The sequence below is a fragment of the Oryctolagus cuniculus genome, chromosome 15, assembly GCF_964237555.1.
Source record: "Oryctolagus cuniculus chromosome 15, mOryCun1.1, whole genome shotgun sequence".
Classification (NCBI taxonomy): domain Eukaryota; kingdom Metazoa; phylum Chordata; class Mammalia; order Lagomorpha; family Leporidae; genus Oryctolagus; species Oryctolagus cuniculus.
The window spans coordinates 25,232,714-25,259,423 of record NC_091446.1 but is presented as its reverse complement, the minus strand read 5'-3'; the positions used below and the strand labels follow the sequence as shown (position 1 = coordinate 25,259,423).

Sequence of the window (26,710 nt, the reverse complement as noted above, 5' to 3'; positions counted from 1 at the left end):
CAAAAGGAGACCTCTTTTCCTCTAATGGGACTACCGCTTCCCCTAAGTGAAAACATCCAGCCCTCTGGACACAGTGTAGTAGTCAGTCAAGCTGAAGCCAAGTCTCCAAATCTCTCTCTTCTCCTCCTCCTGTTTAATAGCAGAATGAGATGTGGGGGAACTCATTTTCTCTTTTATCTTGCCTCATCCCGTTGGGCCCATGTTAAACAGCTGTCATACTTGGGCTGCCCAGGAATCCACTTAGGAAACAAAGCAGCCAGGCTTCTTAATTGGCGTCCTGCGACTAGAATGTGTTTGTTCTGTGATTCTTGACGCTGGAGTTCCTGAGCCTCCGGCTGGGAGTGCCTTCCTTGAGCCCAGCCGGTTGTGGGCTTTCGGTGAGACCTTCTTGTAAACTGACAGAATGGTGCGGGAAGGGAGGGGGCTTGCTAAAAAGTGATTCCTTGTTTAGGAGGAAGAGGAAGGTTTCTCCTTAATGTTCCAGTATCTTCCTAAGAGAGTGAAGCCACTGGGTAGAGAGGGTCCACTTCACACAGTACTGATACACGTATGTTTTGTTACATGGTAGGGCTGTGTTCAGATGTGCAGGGACATTTTATTATTCTATCAAGATTTGGAAATATATTTTAACTGACACCAATGAAGTTAGCCAGTGTGGTTTTGGATATTATTGCTGGCATCCCTAAAGGTCTGTGGCATTATAGTGATTTTTTTTATTACTTGATCATTTCGCAGTATATTTGATGGAATTATTGTTTCCTTTGTTCCTTGGCGAGTGAATCCTGAATTCTGTTTCTCTTATATCCTTGGCAAGTGACTTTTTTCTCTTCCTTTCAAAATGCTTCAATCTCTGAGTCTTTATTTAACTTCTTGAAACAGAAGCTTTATTTAGTTGTCATGTTTCTACTCGGCGGTTTGGAGTTTGAATGTGATGACGTTTTCTTTACATACAACACACACATGTCCGTGGCATTTCACATGGATCCCGCCCAGGCGGTCTCCACAGACAGGTTCTCGATGAATTCTGAGGCAGAACTTTATGGCCACAGTCTTTCTTATTTCTTTATTTGAAAGGCAGAGTTACAGTGAGAGAGTCTTCATGTGGAGCTGTGCCGATCCAAAGCCAGGAGCCAGGAGCCTCTTCCAGGTCTCCCATGTGGGAGCAGGGGCCCGAGGACTTGGGCCATCTTCTACTGCTTTCCTAGGCCATAGCAGGGAGCTGGATTGGAAGTGGAGCAGCCAGGACTCAAACTAGTGCCCATATGGGATGCTGGTGCTGCAAGTGGTGGCTTTACAGTGCCAGTCCCTGGCCATAGCCTCTTAGGAGCACGTGGCAATTGCAGAGGCCCTCGAGGATAGATGTGCCAGTGGTTTCCTCCCGTTTGCTCTTTTGATCTGAACTAGGTTTCCTTGTATTCTCGAGGGGATTGTGGCTATATTGCAGCATCTGTAGCTTCCCTGCCACCTAATCTGTGTGGGTTCCATGTTCTTACTCTCCTGGGATCCCTGGGGCAAAGGATGAAGAGGCTCTGGGTACACATTTCTGAGTGTACGGGGATGAAAATCGTTGGTGGCATTGCCAGATGAAATGGCTTTCAGGCCACAGTCCAGGCAAATCCTCATTTTGTGCACATTTGGGTTCTTACGGAGAGGAGTCCAGAGTCCATGGTTCAGAACTGACAGCAACTTCAAAGCTTCCCCTGAGAGCCACAATCCGTAAGACTCCTGGCACATTGGAAGGATCTGGAGTCGCCACTGCCCCATCACTGGGACAAGTGAGTCACACGCTGTCTTCCCATACCTACCACATGCATTTCACTGATCTGTCCTCTACCTGGATCGCCATTAAACAGCCAAGAAAAGCAAGGTAGGGAATTCAGCTATTTACATAGGACACCAAGGCTGCTGGATGGTAGTTTGCAGGGTTAATGTTGATTCAGCCATCAAACAGAACTTTACATGGTGCCTCCTTTGTGTGCACAGTATTGAAGAGATCTGGTGTGTTTCATGGTGAGCAGGAGAGACGAGCTCCTGAACCTGTAATTAGTATCGACTCTCACAACATGGAATGTTTTTCTTCTAATCTGAGTAAAGAATTTCTTTCTTAGCATTATCAAAATTTACAAAAGATATATATTTGAACTCTTGTAGGACATACAAAGGTACTTAGAAAATGTCCGTGTCTTTTAAGTCCATTTCCATGAACTTTTTGAAGTCCTCTCATACTAACAAACTAGGCAGTATTTTCATTACATAAAACAGAAACAGACAACGTTAATTATTTACAAGGAATTCTTTGAAAAAATATGCCTGTGCTATGCAGTCCTGGAAATTTGTGAGTCTCCTTTTCTACCCTCATTTATCATTGAGTTAAATAATTAATTATGATGGAATGAAGACATCTCAAGAGTAGGAAATTGTCTGGATTGAATGATCAAAAAAAGAAGACATGATAGTCGCTCTGCTGTTGACTCCCCTACTGCTTACGTTTGCTAGTTCCATGCTGCCTACTCTGAGCAGTCTCAGCTGCTCTCCCAGGCTAAGGATCTCCTTGTTTGTCTCCTCCTAGTCTGACCTGGTCCTTCACAGCACATGTGAAATACTTGTCTCTGCTTGTAGCTCTGATAGTGTCTGCATTCCAGGGCACTTCTATAATAGCACAGACACTTTGTTTGCAGGAACAAATCCCGGTGTTATGGTCGTACATAAAGTGAGACTTGGTGAAAGGTTAATGAACTGATGTGTATTGCACAGAGGTTTTTTTTTTTTTTTTGTTAAGGATTTATTTTATTTATTTGAAATACAGAGTTACAGAGAGAGGTAGAGACAGAGAGAGAGAGAGAGGTCTTCCATCTGCCGGCCATCCCCAAATGGCCGGAGCTGAGCCAATCTGAAGCCAGGAGCCAGGAAATTCTTCCGGGTCTCTGACATGGGTGCAGCAGCCCAAGCACTTGGGTCATCTTCTGCTGCTTTCCCAGGTACATTAGCAGGGAGCTTGATTGGAAGTGGAGCAGCCAGGGTTTGAACTGGCACCCATATGGGATGCTGGCGCTGCAGGCTGGAGCTTTAACCCACTGCATCACAGCATCGGCCCTTGTACAGATGTTTTACAGAGGAAGCACACTGTTATTTTTAATTTTCTTGCTCAACAAAAGGAAAATTATTTGTGTGGAGAAATTATGGTATTGGGAGTGTGAGATTTGAGGGCTTAATTTTCTTCCGGATCTTGTCAACATGTTGGTCCTAAGAAGTGAGATTAAAGTTTATCTTTCTAACCACACAGAATAATAATAGTGTTGTCTTCTCTTGGAGGTCTTAGTTTCAAAAGTGTGAGTTAAATCCCTTCCTTTTGTAGTCAATAGAAGACAATGCAAATATTTAATATCCAACCACCCTAACAGTGCTGTCAGCCTCCATGTAGCTGGTGGGCATATTTGTGTTATGGGTCATCTATGACACCCAGACTGGAGGACTCTAAGGTTCATATCCAGCATTTCCCCCCAGTCTCAGTTTCTCTTTCCCTTCTGCATGCATCTAAGACAGCAGGTCTGTGCTTATTAGATGTCCACTTGCAATTTAAACCAACTGATTCCTATTCTGATATGACCTTGAGTGTAGATGGTGACATAATGTAAATGTCGTGTGGCGATGGGAACCCAGTAGCTAGGAAAGATGGAGTTGTCTCACAACATCCAGGGATTTCTAGTGTTGGTTTACCTCTCCTGTCTCTGTCCCTCGAGGGGGGCAGGTGGAACCCCATTCACATCACAAGAAGCTTCTTTATACAGCTGAACTCAGCTTTGGTATCCAAAAAGAAACAATTTTCAGCCAAATGGACAGAGTAAAGGCAGAGTGGAAGAGAAGGGATGCCCCCAGACAACATAACTTGTTTTCCTTATAGATAGTGTGACACCATGAAGTGCACACTTTTTAGTGGTGAAAGTGTCATCTTGCTTAGAGGCTGTACGAAGAAACAGTGGAGGCCCGGGTGAGGGCAGCCTGTGCCTCTTGTGTCTAGGGTGCTCAGTGCACAAAGGAGTGGGTGTTGCTGGATCAAAGGATATGAAAAAGAAGAGACTGGACATGTTCCTCAATTACCATCATTCCTGAAACCCAAGTGGGCATAACAAGACCAGTTTTGGGGACTTTTAGAAAAGAATCTGGTGGTCAGTAGTAGACTTCACAGTTTGTATGGAGAGGAGAAAACAGGAAGGCCACTTAACACTGATCCTACGGCTGCTGATTACATTATGCATTTCTGTGTTACAGGCTCAACTCAGTCTCCATTCTTCTGCATCTCACTCTGTTTTCCTTCCTGATTTTTTTCAAAATTCCTTGTATCATCTTCCTGTTTCAAGAATCTCCCTTTAGTCTTTCTTTTAGGATAGATCTGCTGGTGACAACTGTTCTTATCTTTTGACTTCTTTTTCATTTTGACTTCCTGTTCAATCCTCAAGGATGTTTTTGCTGGATATAAAATTCTGGATGAATGGTTGTTTTCTTTCAGCACTTGAAAACTGCTGTGTCACTGCTTTCTGCATCCCCCCCCCCCCCCCAGTTTCTGATGAGAAATTTGATGCCATTTAAATTATTTTCTCCCATAAGTAAAGCGATATTTCTGTCTTGCAGTTTTCCAGGTTTTGTCTTTGTTTTTAATTTTAAGAAATTTGACTAGAATATGGCTTGGCATTAACTTTCCTGGGTTGAGGTTTGCAAGGCTTCTAGATTTCTTATATTTCTGTTTGTTGCCAAATTTGAGAAGCTTTCAGTGCCTGCCTATTTCTTAGCTTTACCCACTTTGTTTTCTCGTCTCCTTCTGGGTCTTTATTTAGTACCAAAGGCTCCTGATGGCTTTGTTCATTTTGTTTCTTTTTCAATCTATTTTCTCTCTGTTATTCAGAAAAGTAATTTCTATTTTCTATCTTTAAGTTCATTGTTTGTTTCCTTTTGCTTCTCCATTCTGTTGTCTGTTCCAATCTTTGAGATTTAAATTTTGGTTATTGTATGATGGTACTGAAAAAGTCCATGGAAATGTGAATTATGAAAAAAACTAGGCATGGATTTCAAAATTATTTTGTGCCAAAATAAACATCCCTTAATTCCATTTTTTGCCACAAACATTTTGAAGTATCCTTGTATTTTTCAGTTCTAAAATTGCCATCTGGTTCTTTTTTATATCTCCCATTCCTTTGCAGAGGTGTTCTATTTTTTCATGTGTTTTGAGTGTGTGCATAATTGCTCAGTGAAGCATCTTTATTATGGCTGCTTTAAATTCCTTCTCAGATGATGCCAACACCTGTGCCCATTTCACTGTGGGCATGGGTTGTCTTTGCTAACTCAAGATGAGATTTTCCTTGTTCTTGGCCTAATGGGTGCTTTTTAAAAATTTTTTTTAGGATGATCGTTGTGGAGCAGTGGGTTAAGTCATTGCTTGGAACCCCTGAATCCCATATCAGAGTATCTAGGTTAAGACTTTGTACTTCTGATCCAGTTTCCTGCTGATTTACCTGGAAGGCAGTAGATACTTGAATACCTGTCACCGATGTAGGAGACCTGGATGGAATTCTTGGCTCCTGGTTTAAGTCTGTTCCAGCTTTGGCTGTTGTGGGCACTTGGGGAATAAACCAGTGGATAGAATCTCTCTCTTCTCTGTTTCTTTCTCTCTCTGTGTAACTTTGCCTTTGGAATGAATAAATAAATCTTTAAGAATAAATAAAAGCTGGCCGGCGCCGTGGCTCAGTAGGCTAATCCTCCACCTTGTGGCACCAGCACACTGGGTTCTAGTCCCAGTCGGGGCGCTGGATGCTGTCCCGGTTGCCCCTCTTCCAGGCCAGCTCTCTGCTGTGGCCAGGGAGTGCAGTGGAGGATGGCCCAGGTGCTTGGGCCCTGCACCCGCATGGGAGACCAGGAGAAGCACCTGATTCCTGCCTTCGGATCGGCGCAGTGCGCAGGCCACAGTGCGCCGGCTGCAGCGGCCATTGGAGGGTGAATCAACGGCAAAAGGAAGACCTTTCTCTCTGTCTCTCTCTCTCACTGTCCACTCTGCCTGTCAAAAAAAAAAAAAAGAATAAATAAAAGTCATATCTTGGGAGTAGGCATTTAGTGCATTGGTTAAAATATCACTTGGGATGTCCACATCCCACATTGAACTGCCTGGGTCTAAAGCACTGAGATCCAGCCCTTGGGCAGGGGGCCTGGGAAGCCTGGATTGGGATCTGTCCATTAGACATCTAGACTCCACAAATAAGGGCAGAACTCTCGACAGTGTCCTTAGGAAGACACAGGAAGTATAACCCTGCATGTGCAGGAAGCCATACTGCAGATTTAGGGTGTTCAGTGGTTCTCAATCTACTGGCTTAGGGCTGAGACCTGAGAACACTGGCTGCAAAGGAACCAGCAGGAGGCTTACTATTTTTTTTCTTAGTTCATATTTTAGAAATATCTTGTGTAATAAGGTTAGATTTTTTAAAAAATATTTTTATTTATTTATTTGACAGGTAGAGTTACAGATAGTGAGAGAGACAGACAGAGAGAAAGGTCCCTCTTCTGTTGTTTCACTCACCAAATGGCCGCAATGACTGGAGCTACACTGATCCAAAGCCAGGAGCCAGGAGCTTCTTCCTGGTCTCCCATGTGGGTACAGGGGCCCAAACACTTGAGCTATCCTATGTTGCTATCCCAGGCCATAGCAGAGAGCTGGACTGGAAGAGGAGCAACCAGGACTAGAACTCGGAGCCCAAATGGGATGCCAGTGCCATAGGCAGAGGATTAACCTAGTGTGCCATGGCGCTGGCCCCAGAAGGTTAGATATTAATATGTATTGATAGTTCCTTAAGTTCTTTGTTTGTCTCTCTGTGTGTGTCTTTCTCCTTTCCTCTCCTCCCTCTCCAGACACAGAATGGAAAGCAGTTTTACATGTATCAAAATTTCAGAATGACCCTGGGAAGCGGGTGGAGCAGATATTGCTATCCAGTTTATTGGGGATGAAGCTGAGGCTACATGTAGTTGAGTTAGGATTAGAACAGGGTCTTCAGATGCCAAAGTCCAAATGTCAGAGGAATGTGCTGAATGTTGGAGTCTCTGAAACTCCCAGGAAGATCCTAGTGTTTTAGTCCCCAGTATCTGCATTTGTAGTTGGACCTACCATGAAACAGCTGACCAGCTCTACTGTAAAGGTATGAAGTCACACCTAGTGCTTCATGTCTCAGAAAATTAATTGATGCTCCTGGAGGTTGCTAGCAATCATTCAGGAAATATCTATAAGCATCCACTGTATGTTAATCAGTGATGTTGGGAATGCGAAAGTCTCCTTTTTTCAAGTGGTATCTCTACTCATGCTTTGGTGTTCATGAAGAACAAGTTTAGCAGATGAAGAACAAGGTTATTGCTCATATAGCATAGCAGAAGGTGAGGTGGGAGGCATATTCACCTTTCATGGGGGATTCTGGACCATATGTATAATCATGGAAACAAGAGAGGTAAGTTGCTTGATGCCCTTAAACCATTCATGTCCAAGAAATTCTTTTTTTTTTTTTAAAGTAGAGCCAGGACTCAAACACAGGCACTGATGTAAGGTGGGTGGGTTTTATTTTTTAAGATTTATTTATTTATTTGAAAGTCAGAGTTAGAGAGAGAGAGCTGAACAAACAGAGACAAGAGATCTTCCATCTGCTGGTTTACTCCCCAGATGGCTGCAATAACCAGGCTGAAGCCAGGAGCCAGGAGCCAGGAGCTTATTCCAGCTCTCTCATGTGGGCAGCAGGGGCCCAAGCACTTGGGCCATCCTTCTCTGCTTATCCCAGGCCGTTATCAGGGAACTGGATGGGAAATGGAGCAGCTGGGATGTGAACTGGTACCCAAATGAGATGCCGAATTGCAGGCAGTGGCTTTACCTGCTACACCACGATGTTGGCCCCAGGAAATTCTTTTCTAAGTGGGTCTTACTGACCCATTCTCAGAATAGCCTGTGTGCTCAGTTACTTTACCCTGTTCTCTCCCCAAACCCTTTTGTGAACTTGAGCATGCTGCTCTGAGTTTCCAGGCTGGGGTTGGGAACACAGGAAATTGCCTAGTCTGTAAGGATGTTGATAGGGAGACTTGGGAGTAAGGTAAAGAACTGGGAAATTAAAATCACCCTTTTATTTGGATATCAGTTTAAAGGCTGAGGGTCCAATAAAGAGACTTCAGAATGGGCTTTTTTCAACCTTCATGCATTAATAATGATGATGGTAATTATTCTAATAGTTAATAATAAAGTCTGATAATTATGCTTTTGAGTTAACCCAGTTCATCTCCTCACTTGATCCCCACAACACTGTGAAATGGGGGTTACCCCCCTCCAAGTTGCATATAAAGAAACCACATCATCTAATTGCTGTCTATGCCCACCCATGGTGGCTGGTAGGAGAGTAATGGAGCCACCTTCTCAGTCCAGAGCCCCTTTGCTTTCCCTCTGCCCTCCAAGCCCAAACCTCTAATACAGCCTCTTTAAGGAAAAAACAACAACAAAAAGCAACAACATAAAGACCAGTAGACTACCAGAAGATACCTGTGTCCTGCCTTCTCTTCTCTTCTCTTCTCTTCTCTTCTCTTCTCTTCTCTTCTCTTCTCTTCTCTTCTCTTCTCTGTCCTTTTGATGCTCTGGGCCTTCTTGGGTGACATTTGTACCAGTGCCTCTTGTTAAAGGAGATTTTTTTTTGCAGGTAATTGTAATATTTCAGTGGTGATAATGGTGATATTGTTTACGATAATGGTATTTAAATTTTTTTTTGTTTTTATTTTCATTTTTTTTTCCTGAAAGGCAGAGAAAAAGAGAGAGAGAAAAACACCTTGTATCTAGTTCCCTTCCTACATTCCCACAATAGCTGAGGCTGGATCAGGATGAAGCCAAAAGGAGGTCTCCCAAGTGGGTAACAGAGATCCAATTACTGGAGCCATCACCTGCTGCTTCCCTGGGTGCTCATTAGCAGGAAGCTAGAACCAGAAGTGGAGCCCTAGCACTCTGATAGGGACTGCAGGCATCCTAAGTGGTGTCTCAACTGTTACATCAAATGCCTACCCCATACTAATGCTACTTTTTATTAAAAGTGCAAGAAATACATAGGGAAAATGGAGTATTTACTTTTTCTTATGTACTGCTGAAGCAATCCTATGAGAATATGTAATTATTGGCACTGGTACAGATGAAGGGTATGAAGGTTAGTGATATTAAGTAACTTACCTAAAACAATACAGCCTGTAATGGGAAAGCCAGGATTAGAAACTAGATGGGTCACATTAGAAAGCCTATGCCTTTAACCTGCAAACCTCAACTTTTCCTCTGAAACCTGGAATGCCGAGTTTGTGGAATCTGGACTCTGCATCCCTAGAATTCATCACAAACACTGAGAAATGAAGGACTGCCCACATCATCTCCCTGCGTTTTCCCTCTTGCCTTTTGCATCTCCGCAGGTTGCTGATTTGGTGTTGCATGCTTGGGACTGGTTGTAAGGCTGTGCTGCCCAAAACGTGAGTGGCGTATTAAAACTGAAGACTCCTTGTTCACTTCACAGGCGTTAATCAATGGCAAATTAGAACAGAATTGATATATGCATAAGACATGCACATTAATTCCAAATGTGTTTACCGTCATTAGTGCTATTACAATGAATACCAAAGGAATCAGGCAATGATTAGCTACACTTAGTATTTGTTACGGTTTGTTTAAAAAAGTTAAACATAAAATTAGCTGAGATTCCAGGCACGATGTTCCATTTGCATGGAGAACGTGGCTGCAAGCCTTGGGTCTTTGCAAATTGGGAGGTTTCAAAGAGGTTTCCCACACAAGATTTTACAGAAAACTGAGTTAATGAGACTATCATCCTCAATTAATAATGCAGTTTTTCTTTCTTAATCATTTGTATCTCATGGTTGATCTCTGCTGTCACCCCTACATTAAAAGGCTGCATCATGTCAGATGAAAATGCAGGAGATAGAAAAGTAGATCAAAAAACATCTAAAAGGATTAGTATATACTTTTAAAGAAACTGCCTTGTTGAGGGATGATTGACATACACAAAGCTGTACATTTGTCATGCCTGTTAAATTTTTAATGATGACTTTGAAGATGATATAACTTGTGGAGCCATCATCATAATCTGTACTATAAATGTATCACTTCTAAAAGTTTCCTCCTGCCACATTTGTTTATTACTGCTGTTGCTGCTCTCCGATAAGAACACTTAGCACATGGTCGGTCTTCTGTCTTAGGAGATTTCTCAGTACTCAATACAATACTGTTGACTGTGGGCACTGTGCTATATGGGGGATCTCCAGGACTTAGGCATCTTTTGCAACTGAATTTTGTATCCTTTGACTAATTCCTTCCAGTTTCCTATTCGTCTCATGCCCTTACCATAAAATTTCACTCTCGGCTGCTGTGAGTTTGACTGTTTTGGGTTTTCATAAAAGTTGGATCATGTTCATGTAGGATTTGTCCTGTGCCTGGTTTATTTCACTCTGCACAACGCCCTCTGGGATCACCTGTGTTTCAGAAAGGGCAAATCTTTTTAAAAGGCTGAATTGTGTCCCATTGTACATATGGAACACATTTACTTTACCCATCCATCCGTCAGTGGACATTCAGGTTGCATCCATGTCAGAAGAATCAGTGTATACTTTTGAGAGATATCTGGTGAATTAGCCAGGGGTAGAAGAGTTACAGTTACTGATAATGACTAGGTACTGGCACCTTCATTTATGTCATCCTCCCTTCATCTTCAGAGTCATTCTGAAACAAGTATGCAAATGAGTAGACTAAGGGCTCTGAGAAGTCTCTGCTGAAAATTACACATCTAATAAGTGGAGTCAAGTACTCAACTCTAAGATTGTGTGAAGTCAGATCTATGCTTGACCCAGTAAGAGTGGGACACTTTCTCCTTAATAGGCTGAAGGCCCAAGCTCATGGGGCCAGTGCCATGGGTGTGATTTCCATGGAACTTAGCTCTTTTGTTCTGTGACTCAGTCTGTCACTGAAACCTGGAATGCTGAGTTTGCAGAATCTGGACTCTGCATCCCTAGAATTCATCACAAACACTGAGAAATGAAGGACTGCCCACATCATCTCCCTGCGTTTTCCCTCTTGCTTTTTGCATCTCTGCAGGTTGCTGATTTGGTGTTGCATGCTTGGGACCGGTTGTAAGGCTGTGCTGCCCAAAACGTGAGTGGTTTTGGGCACTCACGTTTTTGTTCTCTCATCTGGTTGGTCACTTCCCAAATCAGCAGAGCTGGTTATAAAGAGATAGTAGGAAAGAAAAGAGTTGGTTTAGGACAAACCCAACTGTGCCAACAGACCAGTTGCTTGAAGTGTTTGTTCTACCCTTTTATCTGCAGAGTTGGCTTTTGAGGAGTGCATTCAGTGAACATTTGTTGAGCATCCACCCATGTTTAGAATATTTCCCAACTGTAGTGAGAGATAAACAGCTCAGTCACATGCACACATAACTTATATTTATAGAGCAGACTTACAAATACCTCCAGTACACTGTGAGAAATTTATGATAGCTGCATGAGTTCCTGGAGAGTCAGTGAGAGGTGCTAACCTAATTTGTAGATTATAGGCAGGCAGAAATGCTTCCCGGATGTGGTGTGTAGGATGGTGCCTGTTTGATGCAAGATACTCTGCTATTCTTTTTGCATGTGTCCTATAATCCTTGGGACTGGTGATCTATAAAGCAGCCCTGCTGGGACCTTCTTAGCACCTAGACTCCTTGTGGCATGGAGGAGGCTTCAGTAAATGTCTGTTGAATGCAAGAACAAGTACACATGGGAAATGTAAAACAACTCCTGCAAGACAATTTCCTCTCTCTGTACTGAGCATGCCAGTGTCAGATGGAACACAGTCCCCTTGTAGGAGGCTGAACTGTACATTGTAATGAGTACTGGGCTTGAAGCTTGGATCTGCTGCCTGCTTGGAAAAGGACCTCAGTGTCTTGGTCTCTGAGTTTCCACATCGTTAAGTGGGAGTAATAATAGCACAGTGTTACATGGTTGTTGTGAGGATTAAATGAGTGAATGTACATAAAAGCCCCCAAAGAAATTGCTAGAATGTAGTAAGCACTTAGCCACTACTGGCTTTTAAGATTGCCAGGAAGCCTTGACTAATCTCAGAGAATTTTCTTGTGGAAAATCTTGGCTTTCCTTTGATTTCATATGGGCTGATTCTAAAGTCCATTCTCTCTTACAGATCTCGATGATGCATTTTGATGATGATTCCATAATCTCATCTTTAAACAATTTTACTAAGTCCTATTCAGTTTGTTCTACCAAATAATAAACATTAGATCCTGTTTTGGTTGTTTCTGTCCATCAAATAATTGTGTAGCCATGACCAAGACCAGGCTGATGAAATCACTATTCTTTCTCTTCATTTATCTCACTGTACTGTGTCAGTTTTTCATTTTCTCTTAGAATTAAGAACAGCATAAACCAGCTGGAATAAACCAAAGCAAGAGAAGGAAATTTATTGGAAAATTAATGTGGACCTCAAAATGGTAAAGAGTGGGGCAAGGGGGGTAGGGAGTTCAGGCCTCTGGAGCAGGAGTCTTTATACCTTCATTCCAGCTTTCTACCAAAAGTGTGGTGTGATTCCTAACAAAATTCCCAGAAAAGGAAATCCACTTGTCCCATCTGTGGTCGGCTGTGCACCTTAAAGCCATCTATGCGGGTCATGAAGCGAACTTGTGGGGATGGGGGTGCCTCCCCTTCACATGAGGCAGGCAATTCCCCAGGGAGGGTCCTGGTGCCTGCTGCTGTTGAAGGCTGTGTAGCCTGGAGAGTTTGGGATTCACTTCTTGTTTTCCAGCTCTGAGGGGTTCAGTACTCAATCAAGCAAGATTCTCAGTTACTTAGCATGTGCCTTTTTCTGTGCAAAGTGCCTGTGTGTGTTTCATGACTTCACGGACATTGACTGTAGAAGGTTATAGTTCAGGGCGAGCACCAGACTGGGGGATGTTGTCATTGGTGTGAACATGATTGCAACTTCTGCATCAGCTTTTTTTGCTAGTTACTTGCGCCCTAAAATATTTATTTCTTCCCCATATTTCATGCTCCTTAAAATTAGGGTATATTTGGCATATTTCACATTAAGAGGGGATTTTATTTTATATTTTTTCATTTATTTATTTATTTTCTTTTTTATTTAATAAATATGAATTTCCAAAGTACAGCTTATGGATTACAATGGCTCCCCCCCCCCATAACTTCCATCCCACCCGCAACCCTCCCATCTCCCACTCCCTCTTCCATTCCATTCACATCAAGATTCATTTTCAATTCTCTTTATATACAGAAGATCAATTTAGTATCTATTAAGTAAAGTCAACAGTTTGCACCCACACAGAACATGAAGTGTAAAATACTGTTTCAGTACTAGTTATAGCATTACTTCACATTGGACAACACATTAAGGACAGATCCCACATGAGAAGTAAGTACACAGTGACTCCTGTTGTTGAATTAACATAAACTCTTGTTTATGGCGTCAGTAATTTCCCTAGGCTCTAGACATGAGTTGCCAAGGCTATGGAAGCCTTTTGAGTTCGTGGCCATCGATCTTATTTAGACAAGGTCATAGTTAAAGTGGAAATTCACTCCTCCCTTCAGAGAAAGGTACCTCCTTCTTTGATGCCCTGTTCTTTCTACTGGGAGATTTTAAATGGAGGCATATAAAATACTGTTGAGTTTAGTTGAGTTTAGTGCTCACTTTATGTAAACAACTATACCAATTTGTTATTTACTGATGAATTCTTTCCGTTCCCTCAGGAGCTAGGATTATCCAGAACTCACAAATGAGGAGGGTGGGGCTTGGAAAGAGGAGGCATCCATCTCAGGACTACACCACTGGTATGAACCACACACAAGATTTGCACTTGACTGTGATAGGTGCACAATTGGTGCACCTCACTGCTCTGCTAGCCCAGCTTTCATTTTTAAAAATAGAATTTAGTAAATTATTTTGGGTTTTGGATGTATTTAAATTTTTTCATTGTCTTTCTTTGATTCCATCATGGGAAGGTTTTCATTTTTTAAAGCCATAATCTCATCAGTGCTTCCTGAGCCTGCACTATCTAATTATAGGCCCCTCGCAGAATGATGAAAATGAATATTGTTCTTTAAAAACCAACCAATGATAAAAATTTAATTAGTCAATGACTATGTAACTCTTTTTTTGTGATTAAAAATTAGTTACAATTTCTAAGCAGTATATTTGCAAATGTGTGCAGAGGAAAGGGGTATACAGTATAAGCTAATGGGTGACACTGACCTGCAAGAATACAGTTTAGAAGGCTAAATTTTAGAAATTTTATAGTTTTAAACATAATCTCAAGGACAAAAATGAGATTTTTGTAAATATGTGGACAAGGAGATCAAGGAAGGTCCTTTAGAGTGATGAATGACAGGGAGGGAAAGCAACTCACTTCCCGCTCTCATCTTGTGTTCAGTGTCAAGGAAAATGATCTTCGAGCTCATCGGGGTAGAAAGAACATGTGTAAATGAACATGGACAAATGAGAAGAGCCACATAAGATGCATGGAGGGACTTTGATAGAATATCCTATTGATCTCAATAAATCCAAGTATGCCAAGGCTCTGGAAGACGTTACATGGGCAATCACTTATGGGATCTGAAGAACCTCAAGAATGAGGTACAATGATATCAGGTGACGAATGTCATGATCATGGAATAGTGCACATGAAAAAGTCTGGATATTAAAATAATGAGGAGGGGCCAGTGCCACGGCTCACTAGGCTAATCCTCTGCCTTGCAGTGCTGGCACACCGGGTTCTAGTCCCAGTCAGGGCGCCGGATTCTGTCGCTCCCCGTCTTCATGGGGGAACGACACTAAACCCTGCCTAGGCTCCATATCCGAGTCACGGCACCATTATGTCGCTCCCCCTCTTCGTGGAGGAGCAACACTGAACCCTGCGCTGTTCTTTCGTCTGCTCGGCCCTCCCCGGGTTTGCTGCTGGTTCTTCCCGGGTTGGCTACTATCCCTTCCACCTCCGTGGAAGGGCAGTTCCCCCTGGCCGCATTCCCCACTTCCGCAGGGGAGCGGCACACCGCCGGCCGGCTCTCTCGGGGGCTGCACGGGTTCCCTTAGATGTTCCCCTTAGATGTTCCTGGTGCATGCCGTCTCTCTCCTCCTTTATAGTCCTCCTCCGCCAATCCCAACTCGGCTGCCCACACGCCGAGTACGCTGCTCTCCAATCAGGAGCAAGTCCTACAGTTTATTGGTTGAACTGGAGGCAGCTGTGCGGAAGCTGTTTACTTCTCTCCCAGCGCCATATTGTGGGAGAGCAGATGCATAGAATAAGTCTTAATTCCAGTAACTCAGTCCAGTCCGGGCTGCTCCCCACAGATCCCCCTTTCTTTTTATTTTTTGGCGTTGATACGCGCCTGTCTTCGGTGTCCCGCGGCACACACTCTGCTCTACTTGCTAGAGTTGCCACAGGTTCTTACAAGTCCTATCAATCAGGCAAACCGAATCCGGGTCCTCTCTTCGCCATGTTGTGAGGAGGTTTTTAGGCGCCGATGCGTGCCTGTGTTCGGTGACCTGCGGCTCATACTCTGGTCGAGCCGCTTGCTGGTGCTTACCGCCTTAATCAGGCAGACCGAATCCAAGCCTCCTAATTGCTGTATTGTGGGGAGGCCTTACTGATGTTAATTCGTGCCTGTCTTCGGTGACCTGCGGCGCATAAGCTGCTAGCCGCCCGCAGGTGCTCATCGCCTCAATCAGGCAGACCGAATCCAAGCTTTCTCATTGCCATGTTGAGGGGAGGCCTTTCTATTTCTCTATCTCCGGGCATTCCTATTTCTCCCATTTTACTTCTATCTTCCAGCATTCCTATTTCTCTCATTTTACTTCTAAACTTCTGTTTCTCTTATCCCTGCGGCTTTCCGGTGCCCGCCCCGAGGCTGCTTCTCGGCGGCTTTCCGGCCCTGAGCTGCTTCAGCCCGCTTCTCTTATCTGCGCGGCTTCGCTTCGCGCGCACACTCCGCAGTCTCTCACTAGCCCTTTCGCGTCTGAACCACGGCCTCGCGCCAGCCCCGCGTTCCCTATCTATTCACGCCCCGTGCTCTCTCTGCACGCGGCGGCTTCCGCGAGTCACACAGAGTAGCTTGCGTCTCCGCCACTAGCATTCAATCCAAGTTCCCCGGGCTAGCCTGGCGAATTCAACCCAGCTTACGTCTCCACCCCACGGTTTGGCTTCCCGTCCTTTGCTCCCCGGGCTAATCAGACGGATCCCAACCAGGCTTACGTTTCCGCTTCTGGTTTTAACTTTTCACCCCCTATTCCCGGGCTAACTTGAGAATCCCAAAGTGGCTTTCGTTTCCGCCTCGGCCTGCCCCCCACGGCTTCAATTTCCCTAACAGTTTTCTCTACCCGGTATGTTTCCCCAAGCTTTCCTCCAACGATATTCCTCCCTCATTTCTCCTGGCCTCTCCCCACAGTCCGCGTCCGAGTCTGTTTGTTCTAGCTTTCACTTTCGCTTTCGACCTTAGAGATTCCTCCCAGCTTCCCCCCGTAGTCCGTATCCGAGTCTATGCCTAGGCTTTCAATAGCTTCTTCCGGCACCCTTTTTCGTCCGGCTTTTCCCTAGGCTGTTTGCTAGTCTCTCTCTCCGATATTTTCCCAATTCTTCCCGTTTCTTCCCTCCTAAGTTTGCTATCCGTCCTAGGTTTCCTATCCGAGTCACGGCACCATTATGTCGCTCCCCGTCTTCATGGGGGAACGACACTAAACCCTGCCTAGGCTCCATATCCGAGTCACGGCACCATTATGTCGCTCCCCCTCTTCGTGGAGGAGCAACACTGAACCCTGCGCTGTTCTTTCGTCTGCTCGGCCCTCCCCGGGTTTGCTGCTGGTTCTTCCCGGGTTGGCTACTATCCCTTCCACCTCCGTGGAAGGGCAGTTCCCCCTGGCCGCATTCCCCACTTCCGCAGGGGAGCGGCACACCGCCGGCCGGCTCTCTCGGGGGCTGCACGGGTTCCCTTAGATGTTCCCCTTAGATGTTCCTGGTGCATGCCGTCTCTCTCCTCCTTTATAGTCCTCCTCCGCCAATCCCAACTCGGCTGCCCACACGCCGAGTACGCTGCTCTCCAATCAGGAGCAAGTCCTACAGTTTATTGGTTGAACTGGAGGCAGCTGTGCGGAAGCTGTTTACTTCTCTCCCAGCGCCATATTGTGGGAGAGCAGATGCATAGAATAAGTCTTAATTCCAGTAACTCAGTCCAGTCCGGGCTGCTCCCCACAGGATTCTGTCCCGGTTGCCCCTCTTCCAGGCCAGCTCTCTGCTGTGGCCAGGGAGTGCAGTGGAGGATGGCCCAAGTATTTGGGCCCTGCACCCCATGGGAGACCAGGAGAAGTACCTGGCTCCTGCCTTCGGATCAGCGTGGTGCGCCGGCCGCGGCAGCCATTGGAGGGTGAACCAATGGCAAAGGAAGACCTTTCTCTCTGTCTCTTTCTCTCACTGTCCACTCTGCCTGTAAAAAAAAAAATAATGAGGAGGAGCTAATGATTACTGGGGTGCAGTGAGTGGTGCAAGTGATTGATGCTACCCTAAATGTTGCTGCTTTTCTAAAGGTCAGTAACCTCATAGGTGAGGGAAAAACAGGACCTCAGCAACATAGCTGAACAATTTCCTCACGGTATCCTTGTGGTTTATATGGAATACATTTGCAAGGGAAACTAGATGGGTTAATAATTGTTCAAGCAATCATATTCAAAGGATATTGACCAGTGATTGAGGATCAACCTGGAGATGATCTCCCAGTAACCTACTTAAAGGAGCTGTTCTTGGTCCTGCCCTTGGTTTACCTAAGAGATGCAGTGTTTCTTACCTCAGACTGGGGAAGATATTGGTGGTGAATTTATCCAATGTACAAATAATGCAAAGGCTGGAAGGGTATTGAATACTAAGATAGAAACTGGATATAAAATGATATTTATAGACTAGAGATCTGGGCCAAGTCTAACAGAACAAAATGTAGCAGGGATAAATGTAAAGTTCTACAAATCCCAAAATTAAACTGCACAAAATAGGATGAGGGAGATGTTTCAGAGAATTAGATGCATGAGTAAAATATTATTAAATGGCTTGGGAAATAGAAAGCTCAGGGTTCGCTCTGAGTGAACTCTGTGATATAAGCCAAAATGCTCACAAATCCTTAATCTGTGTTAATGGATATTTATTCTAAAATGAGAATGGGAATAATTTCTTTGTAGTATGCACTTTTTAATTTTGTATGCTCTACTTGTAATATTTTAGTTTGGAATAATTTTTCTGCTTTGGTAGGTTCATATTGGGACATGGACAAATCAAGAGACAAACAAGGGAGGAGAAGGAGATGCAAGGCAAGAAAAGGTAAAGAAGAGGCATGGAAGCGACCTGTAGATTTAGGAAGGGGGTCGGCAGGCATTAGGATTCCTTAATATTGTAGCAGATTACAGATCTATTGCTCATATGCAGCAGCCATGGGGTGACAGATTTGGAGTCAAAATAAAGAGTAAATCTCTAGAGGGCGTGCCTGGTCAGGAGGTGAGTTTTCCAGAGATGCACTGAAATTTCTGCTATGGGAGATTAAAAATTCAGTTCTGGAAAACGGTGTAGGTTGACTCTGAAATGACAACCCTATCTGCTCCTGGTGTATCCTGCAGGAGGAGACTCTGACCGTTCTCAGCTGATGAGCAACAGGGATTCTCAGTGGTCTAAGGACATACACTGCCTCGTCAGGAGGCAGTAGATATTTCCCAGGGGAAACACGACTTGGCGACTGATTGAATGTAAGGGTTAAGTGGATACAGAAGAGTCTAGGATAGGTCGGCTGCACCAGAGCCCTTGCCTGGCATGTTGAATGAATGAGAAAGGGTGAGAGTTTGCTGTGGATCTCAGGCAGGTCTTTAAGTGACAGTGAGCAGCAGCGTGCTCAGCTGTGAAATGAGAGGCTAGAATCAGGCTCCCTTTCATGGCATTCTCTGACGAAAACAAGCTAGAATAATTTCATCTTAGCAAAGGTGCACTTCTAGCTGTGAATCTGCCCACCTCCGCGGTGCCACGTGAGGAGAGAAATCGAGATGGCTCCTTCCCAGAGTTACTTTCCTACAAATGACTTCAGCAGTGCATGCAATTTCATCACTCAGGTTTTATTCAATTTTCTTAAGTCATCATCTTTTTATTTAAAATGTAGATGCTAATGGAATGGACACATATTAAATTTGTTTTCAACTCCAGCAGGAGAAGTTTTCTGGTTGATCTCCTTTAAAGGCTTTGGCCAAGGGAGAGTCATTTGGCAGTGGTTAGGACACCGCTTGGTATCTCTGCATCCCACATTGGAGTGCCTGGGTCCAAGTCCATGTTCTACTTTTTTTTTTTTTTTTTGACAGGCAGAGTGGACAGTGAGAGAGAGAGACAGAGAGAAAGGTCTTCCTTTGCCATTGGTTCACCCTCCAATGGCCGCCGTGGCCGGTGCGCTGCGGCCTGCGCACCGCGCTGATCCGATGGCAGGAGCCAGGTACTTCTCCTGGTCTCCCATGGGGTGCAGGGCCCAAGCACTTGGGCCATCCTCCACTGCACTCCCTGGCCACAGCAGAGAGCTGGCCTGGAAGAGGGGCAACCGGGACAGAATCCGGCGCCCCGACCGGGACTAGAACTCGGTGTGCTGGCGCCGCAAGGCGGAGGATTAGCCTAGTGAGCCGTGGCGCCAGCTCATGTTCTACTGTTGATTCCAGCTTCCTGCTGGTGCACATCCTGGAGGCAGCAGGTAACGACTCAAGTGCCACCCACGTGTTAGACCCAGATTGAGTTCCTAGCTCCTAACTTCAGCTTGGCCCATCCTCAGCTGTTGTAGGCATTTGGGAGATGAACCAGCATATGGGAGATATGCTTGTCTGTCTAGCTCTGTTTCTCTGCCTTTCAAAATAAATTGCTAAATAAAAATTGTACCCCAGGAAGCTAAGCAAAGGTATCAGGGAATTTTTGGTTTTAAGGAAGGAAAAAGGTCATTTTGGGGGCATGGTATACTGTTTGGAGTGCAAAGTTGATGAAGGTTCCACTGTTAATGAACTTGGTATGAGAGAGAAATTACCATTCAGAGTCAGCCTTGTTTAAAAAATGGAAGGACTTCAAGGGCAAATTTAAATCATTTCACAGTGTTGCTGTTGGCTGTACTTGTTCTAGGGCTGGATCACAGATTGATTTAGGCTTCCTGTTCAGTCTCTTCAACAACAAGATCTTAAGACATGCTGGTTGTGTTCCATTGTGATTATTGTTGTTAAATCTTTTCATCAGCACTTGATTCATTTAAATGGACTTAGTTACTCTTATTTGAATATTTCATATTATTAATAAGAGATCATAGAGTAATCTGAGGCTCTATTTAATGATGAAGTTGCTGTTAGGGTTCTGGTACTCAATATTTTCTATACATTGTGAATAGCCACACACTACTATTTGTCTTGTGTTATTCAACTACATTGGAAAGAATTTGCTAGTAGAATTCACAGGGTTTTGAAAACAAAACAGAAAACAAATCCTTCACAGAAACTGGGACTTTGGCTTCAAAAATAACCATTAAACTCTTTCTAGCAGTTAACCAGTCAAGTAGGAGTGTGTCCACTCTACTGACTGACCTTATTTTGATTAAATGTTGTACCTGGCTGGGTATCTGGCATTGACTTTGGACAACCATGGCGAATCTAGCCAAATAAGTTTTGCTTGGATCTTCTCTACAGAAAAAAGGTTTAGGGCACCTTTTAATTTTTTAAATTAAGCTTGAGGAATCCCTTTGATGGATGGAAGCAGGGCCACCTTCACTGTTTGAGAAAGGTTAAATGATATTTACCTGCAATTTTCTTGGCAAGAAACAGGAGAGGAAAAATGATCTACATTCATGTAGAGTGACTGAGCAGGTTGTGTCAAGAGTCTGAAGCCCTGCACAGAAGTCTGTTTTCAAGTCTGGCTTCTGAAGTGACATGTGAGTACAAAATGGTAGGAAGAAAGGGAGAAGAGAAAGAACGCAAGTATTTTCTATTAGTGACACTTAGATTTTAATCAAAAATCCATTTCCTAATACTATACGAATGATTAACCTTGATAATGGAAATATAAGAAGGATATTAAGATGTGAATTTGTTGATGACTTTCCTCTCTCTTCCCTCTAATGTGGTTTTAAAAGATCCTAAGTTTCATTAGTTTCCAGTAGAGTTTTTGGAGGACTTCTTTATCCACATTCTTATTTTCTGGTGTGATGCTACCCTTGGGGTTTATGTTGTGGTACCATGTTTATGAATGAGGCAGCATTTTCATGTCATTCTTCAGAGATCAATTACCACGGAGTCCAAGGCTGTCCTATAGCTACAGTACTCTGTGCTATCAAAATATGAGGATGCGTCAAACAGTTCATGAAAAATATATATTATGAAAAAAACTATGTATTTCACATTCTCTTGCCCCAAATTGATTTATTTACTTTTTAAGATTTTATTTGAGAGTAAGAGAAAGAAGGAGAGAGTGAGCACGTTCCTACTACCTGCTGCTGTTACACTCACCAAATGCCTGCAATGGGCAGGGTTAGAGCCAGGAGCCAAGAATACAACCCAGGTCTTTCTCATGGGTGCAGGGACCCAATTGCTTGAGTCATCAACTGATGATTTCCGGGGCCTGCATTGGCAGGAAACTGGAAAAAAACCACGAGGCTGAATTCCCTCTTCCTACACTTCCTAAACATATATATTTGAGAGCGAGAGAGAGTGATGATGCTCCCATCAGCTTGTTCACTTCTGAAGTTCCCAAAGCAGCTGGAGTTGTATGAAAGCCAGAACCAGGAGCTGGGAACACAATCCAGGTCTTCCATGTGACTGGCAGGAAACCAATTCTTTGCGCCATCACCACTGCCTCCCAGGGTCTGCATTAGCACAAAACTGGAGTCAGGAAACAGAGCCTGATTTTGAATCCAGGCATTCTGATGGGGGACATGGGCGTTTTAATTGCTGGGCTAAATGCCCACTGTCTAAACTTATCTTTTAATTCCCTTTTCCCATAAGCTTTTTGAAGTGCCCTCATATACATTTTTTTCCTAATTGAGAATTTATGTATACTAAATAATTAAATCATACTTACATCCTGATAAAAAGGTTTAGATCTTTATGCTTTAGTGGAATGGGGCCTGGGCCAGGCCATCTGGGAGGTAATAGTTCAGAGGCTCTATTTGTGGGCAGTTTCTCTTCCCTGGAATTCTACTCTGTGCCAGGAACTGTGCTGCTAGTCTGGTGCACAGTAAATATCTACAACTCACTGTGGACACTGTGGATTAAGGAATGTTCCCCCAGCTTGCAGTAAGTAGTAGAGCTGGGATTTCAACCCAGGCTTGCTTGTCTCAAAAGCACATCCTGTTTCCTTTTCCCTGAATTCCCATGTTGTTTACCGATCATGTGGTTCTGCTGCATTGGAATCATCTGAGGGTCCTGTTAAGATCCCACCCCAGACCTGTGGAACATGTATCTTGGCAGCTGTTGGTAGCCAGCTCTCCAGGTGATCTGATTGAGTGGGCAGGTTTGGGAGTCATGGACTCCTTGCTGCATTTTTGCCAGCCCTGTAGAGAGCAGGACTTCTGCTGTGTACCTGTTGGTACTGATGGATGTTAAAGGCCAAGTTCAAAATAGTAGGGGAAAAGAAACTTGTCTGGTTTCAGGTGCTATGAAAAGATAAATCCAGTGGGTATGGACATATAAACTTTCCTGGGCCTTGTAGTTGAGAGTTCGAACTTAGGGCCTTACTTCCTGTTTTAGGATGTGGATGGAAATTTACTTAGGAAATGATTTCCATCTAGCCTGCTTGTAATGTGGGTTATTCATGAAGATGAAAGCTGATCACAGAAATCAGTCCCTGCTGGGGCCCCACCAGGCTGGGCCCTGACCTCTGTGCCCATATATTGGCATCTTGTTTATTAGCATTGACAAAGGTTTATTCCACTCATTAGAGGATTTCACTTTCAACCATAGAACCATGACTCATTCTTGCCAGCTCATTTTCTCCTTCTTCCCAAGCATTAAAACACTCCAGATAGAGGTAGGGCAGGTTGGAGAGGGATGCCAAAGGAAAAATTAAGTTAGAAAGGGTGCTATTGAAATAACCTGGCTAGTCATAACAAGTCTGTGGTTAATGTGTTCCAGGTGAACTAGGGAGGAGAGGGGACAGACAAGGGATAGATTTATCTGGAATTACTGACCAATTTGATACCCTACCAATAGTGTGACACATTCATTCATTCCCTCACTCACTCATGTATTCATTCTTCAGGGAGATACATTGAACACCTGCTATATATCTGAGTTCATATATTAATTTTTTAAAAAGATTTATTTATTTATTTGAAATAGTTCACAGAGAGAGAGAGAGGGAGCTCCCATCCAGTGGTTCACTCCCCAGGTGGCCACAGTGGGTCTGAGCTGGGCCAAATCCTGGAACCAGGAGCTTCATCCTAGTCTCCCGTGTGGGTATCAGGGGCCCGAGCACTTGAGTCATCTTACACTGCTTTCCCAGGCCATTAGAAGGGAGCTGGATCAGAAGTGGAGCAGCCGGGACTTGAATCAGCACCCATATGGGATGCTGCTATCGTGGGCTTTACGTGTAACACCACAATGGTGGTCCTCATATATGAATTTTCTGTAGAAGAGAATTTAAAACTTAAATCAATAATAATATAGCATGAAAATTGAATAAGGACATGATAATTGAGCAAGAAATATTAGAGCAAGGAAGTGTTGCAGAATGAAAATGGCAGAGGAGTTAAGGAGAATCTTAATGGAAAGAAAAATCCTAAAGAAATTAGGACACAGCTATGAAACTGGAGTTTTAAAGATGACACATTTTTAAAAAGACATTAAATTTTTAAAGATGAGTTAGATGTATAAGAGTGATGATATTCCAAGTGGGGAGTGTGATAGGAACAAAATCCTAGAAGTGTGCTAGGGGCTTTGGTGAAAAATTAAGCCAACCAGGTTGTGTTTGTGGTGAGCATGTTGGCAAGGCAAGTGAGATGTGCAATTTCATCTAATGATGTAGAATAATACCCTTTTGCCTTTTCTCTGTCATCACTGTTGTCATACAGAATAATAACAGTCTATGTTCTTGTCTTCCCCCATTAGATTGAAACTCCTTAAGAGAAAGGACTGTGGTTTTTTGACTTTCAAATGCTGTTACTTACACAAAGCTGGCCAGTAAGGTGTAACCAATTAGTGGGTGTGGACTGAATGGTGATGTGTCTGGATTAAGGGGGTGAGGAGCCAGCCCTTGTTTCCTTTCTTTGCTGCCTGGCGTATGTCTGACATCAACCTTTGTGGTTTGCTCTTTAAAGTTACTGGGTTATAGGGCTGGCATTGTGCTTTTGTGGGTAAAGCTGATGCTGGCATCTCAAATGGATGCCAGTTCGAGTCCCAGCTGCCCTGTTTCTGATCTAGCTCCCTGTTAATGTGCCTGGGAAAGCAGCAGAGGATGGCCTAAGTGCTTGGACCCCTGCACTCATGTGGGAGACCCAGAAGAAGCTTCTGGCCCCTGGCTTTGGCCTGGCCTGGCCCTGGTCCATTGTGGCCATTTGGGGAGTGAACCAGAAGATGGAAGATCCTTTTGCCTCTCTGTGTCTCCCTCTCTCTGTAACTCTGCCTTTCAAATAAGTGAAATAAATAAAGAAAAAGTTACTGGGTTATTATGTAAATATTCATCAGTGTGGTTAGAGAAAGTCCAGGTCACTTCAAATAATAAAAATTATTATTCTAATAATAATACTATTATTAAAGTTAAGTCATTGGTGAATCACAGAGGAAAGGGACCGGTGTTGGTGAGCCAAGTACTGGACATAATTTTGAAGAATCCACTGCTGTGAGTATTATGTTAAATCCCATGGGGTGTAAAAAACAGATTAACATAAACTCATCTGGGAGCTCTGTATTTTAGAAGGGTACATCATGTTGGACAGATGAGATTCCTGTTTATCATTGGAATCAAACAAACAAACTTTTGGATGGTCTGGGCCTTGGTTTATTTTTGTCGTTGGGCTGCCTGATCTCTAAGGACCGGTTAAGCTTGAAATTGATCAGGAGCTCACAGAATTCAGTAGGGACCCAGTCGCTGTGAAGGACAGGCAATGGTTGTTGAGTGGCTTCATCATGAACAGCGTTTCTTGGTAAGACAAGGGCAGTGTGAGGTGGAACTTGGAAGGTACCAGGTGGAGTGTAAATGGCAGAGGAGAAAGCATCCCAGAGGTGGAGGGTGGAGGCTGGAATCATCCCACAGAATGAAGGCTGAATGTCGATTCAGCATGGCTCCGTGGCCCCGTGGCCAGCATGCCTGTGGCCCCGTGGTCAGAGTGACACTTTAAAGCCAGAGCCCTGATGATCTGAAGTACGGCCCTTTCCAAGTTCTTGGCAGCGCGCTGGGATCCTGGCTGTTCATTCTCTGTGCTGTGCATGGGAAAGCCATCCTGACTTTCAGACCAGTGGCTGCTGGGACTGAATGCTAAGGACTTGACCTTCTAACACTTGCATCTGCTTTCAGGAGCTCTGAGATAGTCTTCTGCTGCAAAGAGGTCTACATCCTGGTACAAGATCAGCCATTATCCTTGGACCCTGAAAGTACTCCAGCATTGAACAGCTGCTGCCATCCAAGTTAAGGATTTTTAGCCAATTACAGCTCACAAAAGTTTGTGCCTGCTGTGTCCAGGTGGGTCTGCCAGAGGCCCCCTGACCCAGATGTTCTGTCCCCATGTCATGTGGCAGCGCAGCCCAATTAGAAGTGACCAGAGCAGTAACCCACTTAATTTTATGCAGTTAACATCTAACCTTTGGTTTTCTTGGCAAAGCAAAGGCATTGGCCTTTTGGCATCTGCTGGTCTGGTCAGCAATTACCCAGTTATTAAAACTAAATAATTGCCATTAGCTCTTGTCCTCAGTGTATCCTGAGCTTCAATGCAGGCTGTGTTTTATTTTATGTGCAAAGCTCTCCCATACAGGGCTGGGAAGGCTTGTCCTTCAGACACTAGGCAGATGCAACAGCAGGGCTGGCTCCCTTGTGAGGGTTGGGGGATACATCCTTGGGGCTGGTTTTGCTTTTAGAGGGGGTGGCAAGATTTGGCACCCTTGTTCTTCACACTTTCAGCCACTAAGCAGCCGTGTGTGTGTGTGTGTGTGTGTGTGTGTGTTTGCAGGGCTGCAGTTTCATTGCCAGGGGAATAGGTTTTCTCCTGCTTTTTCATAGCCTGATAGTGCTTAGTGATGGAGGTTTGAAATGCACTTTGTGTGAGTGAAGGGGGACGTGAACTTTCTCTCTCCATTTCCTTCTTTCTTCTCTCCTTTCTTTCTTTGGAGTTCTCATTTCTGCAGAGATTTCTCTTCAACTCTGGCATGAAAAGGAGGCGTTTTCATTTGCTCTGGGAGAAGTCTCCCTGCACAGGTGTGTGTTTGATTCTGCACTTGCCATTTTCCCCCGCTGCCTTGAAGCGGATCGTGGTTGTCTGAAGTACAAAGGGAAAGTTAAGATTACAGGTTGTCTTTCTCTTTGATTGTATTCTTGGCTGTAGCTTCTCAGCCTTTTGCGGGAGGCGCTCACATCAGGCTGGGACGTGGAACAGGAGAATTCTTAGCTGCAGAAATAATTGCTTCTCCGAGTAGATTGTTTGG

The 26,710-nt window shown here is 44.1% G+C and overlaps 1 protein-coding gene and 1 long non-coding RNA gene across 5 annotated transcripts in view; both read left to right on the top strand.

Annotated features, from left to right (window-relative positions):
• SORCS3 (sortilin related VPS10 domain containing receptor 3) overlaps nucleotides 1–26,710 on the top strand; it is a 646,463-nt gene that overhangs the window by 101,908 nt on the left and 517,845 nt on the right. The window lies entirely within an intron of this gene.
• LOC138845493 (uncharacterized) overlaps nucleotides 13,248–26,710 on the top strand; it is a 38,732-nt gene continuing 25,269 nt past the window's right edge. The window contains exons 1-3 of one of the 4 annotated variants that reach the window (XR_011382771.1): nucleotides 13,248–13,881; nucleotides 14,481–14,698; nucleotides 18,336–26,474. This is a non-coding gene — a long non-coding RNA (uncharacterized lncRNA). Of the gene's footprint in view, nucleotides 14,699–18,335; nucleotides 26,475–26,710 lie in introns of those variants that run through there. The other 3 variants (XR_011382772.1, XR_011382773.1, XR_011382770.1) reach the window with 3 other exon arrangements.